The sequence below is a fragment of the Anomalospiza imberbis genome, chromosome 9 (assembly GCF_031753505.1).
Source record: "Anomalospiza imberbis isolate Cuckoo-Finch-1a 21T00152 chromosome 9, ASM3175350v1, whole genome shotgun sequence".
In the NCBI taxonomy this organism is placed as follows: Eukaryota; Metazoa; Chordata; class Aves; order Passeriformes; family Viduidae; genus Anomalospiza; species Anomalospiza imberbis.
In genome coordinates, this window is record NC_089689.1 from 23943435 (window position 1) to 23950970 (window position 7536).

General features: G+C 42.1%; 1 long non-coding RNA gene across 1 annotated transcript; it reads left to right on the plus strand.

Moving 5' to 3' along the window:
- Positions 1–2892: 2892 nt before the first annotated feature.
- LOC137478705 (uncharacterized) lies at positions 2893–7536 on the plus strand. The gene is made up of 3 exons (XR_011001744.1): positions 2893–3358; positions 5949–6046; positions 6985–7536. It is a non-coding gene; the product is annotated as an uncharacterized lncRNA (long non-coding RNA).

Here is a 7536-nt window from a genome sequence, read left to right on the forward strand (position 1 = left end):
AACTCCTCTGAAAAGAGGACTTCATGACAGAAACGCCTACACAGCTTTAAGAGCCACTTCTCAAATGTTCCTCTGCTTATGAACCACAAGACTAATATGGCAAAATTTGCCGACTTTTGCAGTTTTCTCCTCTTTTGTCGAAACTAATGAGTCACGATTAGAGTAATGCTTTTCTGTGACTCTGAAACCATTTTGCCTAATGAGGTACTAAGTCTTTATAATTAGGCCCAGAAGGGAGCTAGGACGTGGCCCCTTAAGAGCAATAATTATTTAGGTTATTTATGGTAATAAAAAATTGAAAATAGGAATTCTTCCTCAGAATGCAACTATTTATTCTTTTACATATTGCCTTATAGGCAATTACCCTATTAAGGCAACGTTTTGTTGCTAAAGACATTAATTGAAATGTAAATTAAATGTAAATCAGCTAATTAAATTGATATGTAATGAACTTGTCATGGAGGCCTTTGAGATCAGATGCATTCTGCTAATAAACAAGTGTTTTACTGGTGCCATTGCTCACTGGAGTTAAGGTTGTTTAACGTGTTGTGTCGATAACATTCTCCCATCCCAAAGTAAAAGGTTTGGATTGTGTTGCTAGAGACCAGAATGAAGGTGGCACTGGGACCTTCAGGATTTACTCCATCCTATTATTTCCTGATCAACTTCATTGCAAGGCAAGGTGTTCCCCTAATGGGAAGTGGTGCACATCCCATTGGGTTGTGATCCAAGCTCTGTCTGTTCCTTCTGCTCCCCAGAAATGACAAAACACTTTGTAAAAACCCTCTCCAAGATCCATGCTGCTGTTTTAGGTGGCTTCTGGAGGGGTTAATGTTATTTCTTTCTCCATGAGCTATGGCCAGTTCAGCAGAGGTAATGAACCCTCACAGCAGTGGGAGGATAACTCTACACGTTCCTGGAATAGAAATAAAATGAGAAATTAAGCAATCAGAATTTGCTTGGTGATTATGTTGACAACGTACAAGGTAAACATCAAAGTCAATACAGCAACAGGAGAATGAGTTAGAATAACCTTCTGTGCTGGCCATAACACACACGTAACCTTCAGCATTAAAGCGTGCATTTGTGTCAAGCTGTAAATTAAAGGGAAAGAATAGGAAAATATCAGTTCTTCTATGAAACAATCCATTTTCCGGCAGCTGCCATTTGAGCCAGACCTACTAAAATTTCTGGCAAAAATTCAGGCCCTGTATTGCAGGTATCTTGGAGGACAAAAGTCCCTCCCCTGCCAGATACATGGGCTCAACTCACTGACTCAAATTAAGCAACAGTAAGGCAAATGTCACACATTTTGCTTTCAAAAAAATCTCAGGTCAGCACCTTATAGAACTCACCGCCCACTTCTGTTCACATCATGCAGACATTCTGTGTGCTCAGTCACAAAGCTTAAGTGAATGTAACAAAAAGGACTGTGGAAGCAAGAGAATGGAAAAACAGTTTGGAGTGTGGAAATCCAGAAAGTTTTCCTGGATCCATCATGCTGTAGCTGCACCTGAGCATTAATGCTTAATTATTCTGTCTGGAATAAATTGGATGCTGCATTTATAACTTCTTCTATCCAGAGAACCTTCAACCCTGCAATCCTTCGGCGCCTGGGGGTATTTAATAAACATGTCAACTACCACTCTTCTTTAGCTTGAATGCAGCATCTTGTTTTGTCCTACTGAAGAACACTCCAGTTTGAAGTTTACAGAGCAATTAAAGACCCTCATGGGGCCCCTGATATTGTCAGCATATGTAGATTAGTAATTGTCAAGTTTCTCCCTAAGGCTGAAGAGCTCTTAGTCAAATTCCAGAGATCATCAAATATTCAGATTTCAGTGGGCTTTGTGTCATACACAATATAGTGGCATAATTAAACTGTTTCTTTTCTAATAAACTTTTGGATCTGTATATGTTTCAATTTTTTTTTAATCAGCTATGATCACAAAATAAAAAAGAACATCAATCGAAATATGCAAATTGCTGCTTCCAAAAAGTTGCCCTGGTAATACCTTTCTCTTCCAAAAAGTTGGGGTTTGGGGACCACACTTACGCTGTCATGACTTGCAAAGGCCTGATGGAGCACAAACCCCAGCAGACTGGAGCTACAGTTCCTTCTCTGACTTCTTTCCAGTCGACATGTGGGCACAGGCCATGATGCTGCCATCTTGAACTGTGTCTTCATTGACCTGGTGGCTTGGACTAGCTCAGTTTTTAGTCTATTCTTAACTAGTTTTGATGTCTGTGAACATTGATGTAGGTAGCAGCAATATTAAAAAAAAGAAAAAAATACTTTAGAGGTCAAGAAGGGAATTAGTATAATGATCCTCCCAACCCTGGCTCTTGCTGTAGTGACTGACTCCAACCTTCCCTGTTGTTTGAGCCCTCTGCCTGCCACACTGGGCAGTCAAATATTCACCTGAATTTAATATTCATTTGCCTGAGTGTTGGTCAGGAATTTTGCTGGCTTGCTTTGAATCTTGCATGGTACAGCTCTTGGAGATCAAATAACTAACTGCTCTAATATGGTAAAATGGAGTAACAAGAGCATGAAGCTTTCCTGCATTAAGACTGGCCTGTGCATGTTCCTCCAGCTGGTTCCCCCTGCTGTGGGTTCTCATATCCATTGGATTGTGGTCCCAGGGCTTGGAAGGGTCAAAGTGTTGGTCACTGGTCTGCATCCATCATTGGAGTCACATTTCATTGAGCTGTGTCTGTGGACAAAGCCTGTGACAAGGAGGAAGTTGTTACAAACCTCTCTGATGTTTCTGACCTGCAAACTCAGATTTTAAAGCTGCATTTGGGATCTGAAAGTTTAATTCGTGGCAAAATGAAAAAGAATTGGAAGGTAGCTTTGGAAGGAAGGAATTGGAAGGAAGAATTGAAATTGTGAAGGTAGCTTTAGTAATCTTCATTACAGAATGTTACGTAAAAGAGGTAAGTTACTGCTCATGAGTAGATCTTAATTTCCATGCTGTTCACATTTCCTAGGTGTAGCAGAGGACAAACTGGCAGTGCTTGGAAATTGACAAAAACCTTTTGTTAACCCCAGACTGCACACACAGGTGTGTTCTTACTTAAGACTCAGACAAATGTGTCCAAATGAGCAACATTTCTCTTCTCAGGCTGGTCAAATGAGTGGAAAATCCTGTTTGTGTGTCCAGGAGGAAAGTCTTTATTACCTCCATTACTGCACTTCAACAGCACTTCTCCCTCTGTAAATCCCATCTTATTTGTCACAGCTTACCTGCTGTGCTGAATACGGGCAGCTCTGAAGGCTGAGATCTTTCAGTAGCCCCAGAACAGACAGCTGAAGTATCTCCTTCTCAACACAAGGATAACCTGAAGCCAGCAGGTAATTTCAGAGTGGTTTTTTGCAGTCTCAAGCTGACTTTAAAGCAAAGCTCTATTATTTTGCCTCCAAATCTTTCAAGCCTCCATGTCCCCAAGCCCCTTTGTGGACTAGATCGTCATTTCTTGAAAATCACTTAAATTCTTCCCACTGCTGAGTAACACCCACTGTTGAGGTGGCTCTTCTCCACTTGGTCTACTGCATATGGCAGAATATAGAGCTGCTTTCATTTCAGAGGCCTGTTTCTGTGCTAGGCTATGGGAAGTGGATCCAAACAGCACAAAGAAAATTGGGCCTTAAATAGTAGCCCAGGAGGACATCTCAAGAGTCTCAATAAAAAGAAGATCAAAAACTTTCCTCACATTCTTCCTATGATGATACGTCTCAAATTTATTAATTTTTCTTGTCCTGTGTCATGTCTTAGGCCAAGCTGTTTTTCCCAAGTGAATTGCAACGTGGCCTTTGGTTCAGTGAGTTTAAGTGAAGCGTGGCTATCTGAAAAAAGGACTCTTATCTGTAATAAAGTAACTCCTTCAAATTTATTTTCTTGATCTTGTATTTTGGTTGGGCTGCCAGAGTCTTAATGCCTGGAAAAGTATCTCTCACCTAGGGCCCTAATTTTAAAGGACTTTAGATTTTTAGGGGCTGGATGGCGTCATCTGCTTGCTTGGATTTTGTCAGTGTATTCTTGCGAGTGAGACAGCCTGAGCTGTGTGCTAATTTCCCATCTCCTCTTTGCTTGCTGACAGTCCCTGGCTCAGTGAGATTTCACTTTTGCTCAATGGATTCTTCTTTCTATGCCCTCCCTGAGATATATTTTCTAAGCACCAATTTCACTCCAAAATTAAAGATGAAATTTAAAGATTAGGGACTGCAGGGTTTTTTTGGGTTTTGGGTTTTTTTTTTTCAATTTTTTTTTCCAAAGGCATTTCAATGTCTTGTACTCATTCATTGAGTTAGGTATCTAAATCATCCAGAGCAATCTGGCCCCCATTCCAAATTAGGTGATGTAAAAGGCCAATTTGCCTTTTAAAAGCTCTCCAATTTAATCTCCTGCTGTGCGATTAGTGCCACGCGTAATAAACACATTGTGAGCGCATGCCGAGGGCAGGTGTGGGTGAGGTAATGGATCCCACCGACTGCCTGCACTGCAAATGCCAGGAATATCAAATACTGCATGCACCAGTCTTAGTCCCAGTCAATTCTAATTACTTGATTGGACTGACTCCAAATTCAGATGTGCTGTGGTGTAACTGAGGTCACGGTACAGTACATGATTCTTATCTTAATACCACTGTAGTACTGGAAAGGTCAAACAGAGCATTGTGCAAGGAGAAGAGGTGCTGGTTCTGTTAAAATTATTCTTCTCTCCACTCCTTGAACAACGGTTGAAGATTATGTCTCTGCTGAAGAGTGTACTGACATAGTGCATATTTAAAATAAAAAACAAGGAAGAATGGAGGAATCATTCATGCAGCAATCCCTAACTGAGCTTTCCTGAGCTTTGCCTGAAACCTTGGAGCACTCTGTCTGCCAGTCCTTTGAACTGCAACTACACCAGAGTCAGAGGCCAGGGAGGGCAGCATTGCCCCTCCAGGCAGGGGTAGTTCCCAGTCCTGACCATTAAGAAAAGCCAGCCTTACCTACCAAATAACATATTCAGAAAACATTAAACCCCTCTGTTCATTTGTAGGCATTCCTGCTGTTGGAGGAATTGCTGATGAGTGGGGCACAAGGCTGAACTTCCCTTTTCCACTTGCTTACTACTATCCCATTTGAACAGCTGTAAAGCACCTCCAAATAGGAGTGTTCCCTGCATGCCAATCATAGCATTTTGTTCTGTTTTGCATTGATATTCATAACTTTTTTAGGTAGTGAGAGTGGATATCTGGGTTCGGAACTGGTTTTAGTTGGGCTCAGCTCACTGTTAGGAGGTGTTATTACCTGCATCCATTTCCAATGTAACTTCCCAGGAGCCCACACAGGAGATAATATTTCATTCCTTCTCCAAAAGCAATAGGCAAAGTCATTGCTAGGACCAGAGTGTGATCCCAATCCATAGCCATTCTGCTCATTTAACTTCAGCTATCTCTAAAGTGTTAACTGCTGAAAGCAGAAACATGAAACCCTGCAACAGAGAGAGCTGATTAGAATTCAGCCCACTGTATCACCCCTAAATAGGAAATAAAGAATACATGGCTGTGATTAATCGTCCATAAATGGCCACTGCCTGCTTCCTCTACTCCATACAAACACAGTCCACATATTTATTCAACTCACCAAAGGAGTAACAAGATCATTCCTATTTGTTAGGACCTGGGATTTAAGCAAGTACTTAAAGGGGAGCTCAGTTCTTGTGTGTCTGTAGACATGCACATACATCTGCTTTTCTGTCTGGTTTTCACCATCCATGAGATAAATAAATTTTTTTTTTAAAGGTGTACTTGCCTATAGATCAAAATACATTGAGATGCAAAATCACAGCAATGTCAGTTTTAGTAAAGTGATTTTTATGGTATTGCAAACATCAATCTCTAAGGATTGGCAATAATTGTACTATTAAGAAAAATGTTTTGGTTTTTATGTGTTGCAGCTTGGCCAAATCTGCTACCAGGACACTGGGGGAAAAAAAAAAATCATGTGATGCACAGAAACCTGACCTGTAGCTTGAAGCACTGGTGGGTAAAGCCTGTTTTTACCAGTTGTGGATACAGTTCCATTGGAGCACCAGCTTGCCTGCTTGTGGTTCAGCTGAGCTCAGCGGAGCAGGGCTGCCTGCACCACTGCTCCCTGGCAAAACGCAGAAACATCTTTCCATCACTGGGATTTGCAGTCCAAGGGCTGCATCTTTGAACAGAGTGCTGCCTCCAGAGCCTTCATCCTCTGCTGTCACTGGGTGCTTGGTACACCAGGCATTTCCCTGGAAATACCACTGGCACAGGCATTGCAGTGGCAGTGCTGGTCTGGGAGTTGGAAGTGACACTTTGGAGATTTGGTCCCTTTGCCCCCACTTTCCTGAATGTCTCTAAGCAAATCCCTTGGTTTCTGGCTACCCCAGCTGATCAGTGGGGATTGTGAACTACAACCCTCATTAAAGGCACTGAAGATCAAGGAGGGAAAAATGCTGCACGAGAGCTAAATATTGCTATTATTACCCTGCAAAATGGTGTAATTGCTGAGAAATGGCCAGTAAAATTGTCAAAATCACGTATAAGAAACAGGGAACAGAATCACAGAATGGATGATGGAAAGGGTCTTGAGATCACCTTGTCCATCCCCTCAGCTCAGGCTGAGTTACCTACGTGGAGTTGCCCAGGGCTGTATCTGGCTGGGTTTTGAATATCTGCAGGGATAGTGACTCCATAGGTTGCTCCAGCATTTGACCACCCTCATAGTTAAAAATAATTTTCTTGTGTTCAGACAGAATTTCATATATTTGTTTTAATTTGTGCCCTTTGCCTCTTGTGCAGCATGTGGTCCTCACTACCCCCCTGAGGAACCAGTGAAGCCCAGAGAGTGGCTGCAGGTGACCAGATGTGATTTCATTTTGCCCAGCCACCTTTGAAATCCCAGTGTTCATTCTTTTTTTCCTCTCTTGATTTTCCTCAACAGGCTACTTTTGCTTGGAGACCAGTACCAGCTTGTTGAACCAGTGGGTTTAACAGCCTCACATCGCCTGGAGATGCTCTAGCACCATCCAAGGGCTCCACACCCCTAGGAAGTTAGCAGAGATTGCCCAGCAATAGGGAGCTTTCCCAGGTGAGCCTGTTGTAAAACAGTGATTACCACCACCACAAGATTTCTCTTCTAGGAGAAAAAAAAAACCTCTCTTGCCTAAAGATGTTATCATGCATAATTCAGGGAAGAAATCCATACTGCATTTAAAAGATTACATCTTATCATCTAGGGTACTTATTAGCTTGATGATTTAAAAGTAGATGGGGATAGAGCCTTTCCTGCTATTCTGCAGTAGCATCAGTGCTGTGTGCTGATGAGTGATGGCCTTGTGGCTTGGTTTGCGACTGAACTACTTTTCTGATGCCACAACTGGTCCAGATGGGGTGAAGAAATTCCCAAATCATGATGAGCAGCCATATGTCCATATGTGGGTTTCACCAGACCACCATTCCTCTTCTTCCTGTGCGTTTGGTTAAGTTTGTGGCAGGCAGTAACAAGGGGTT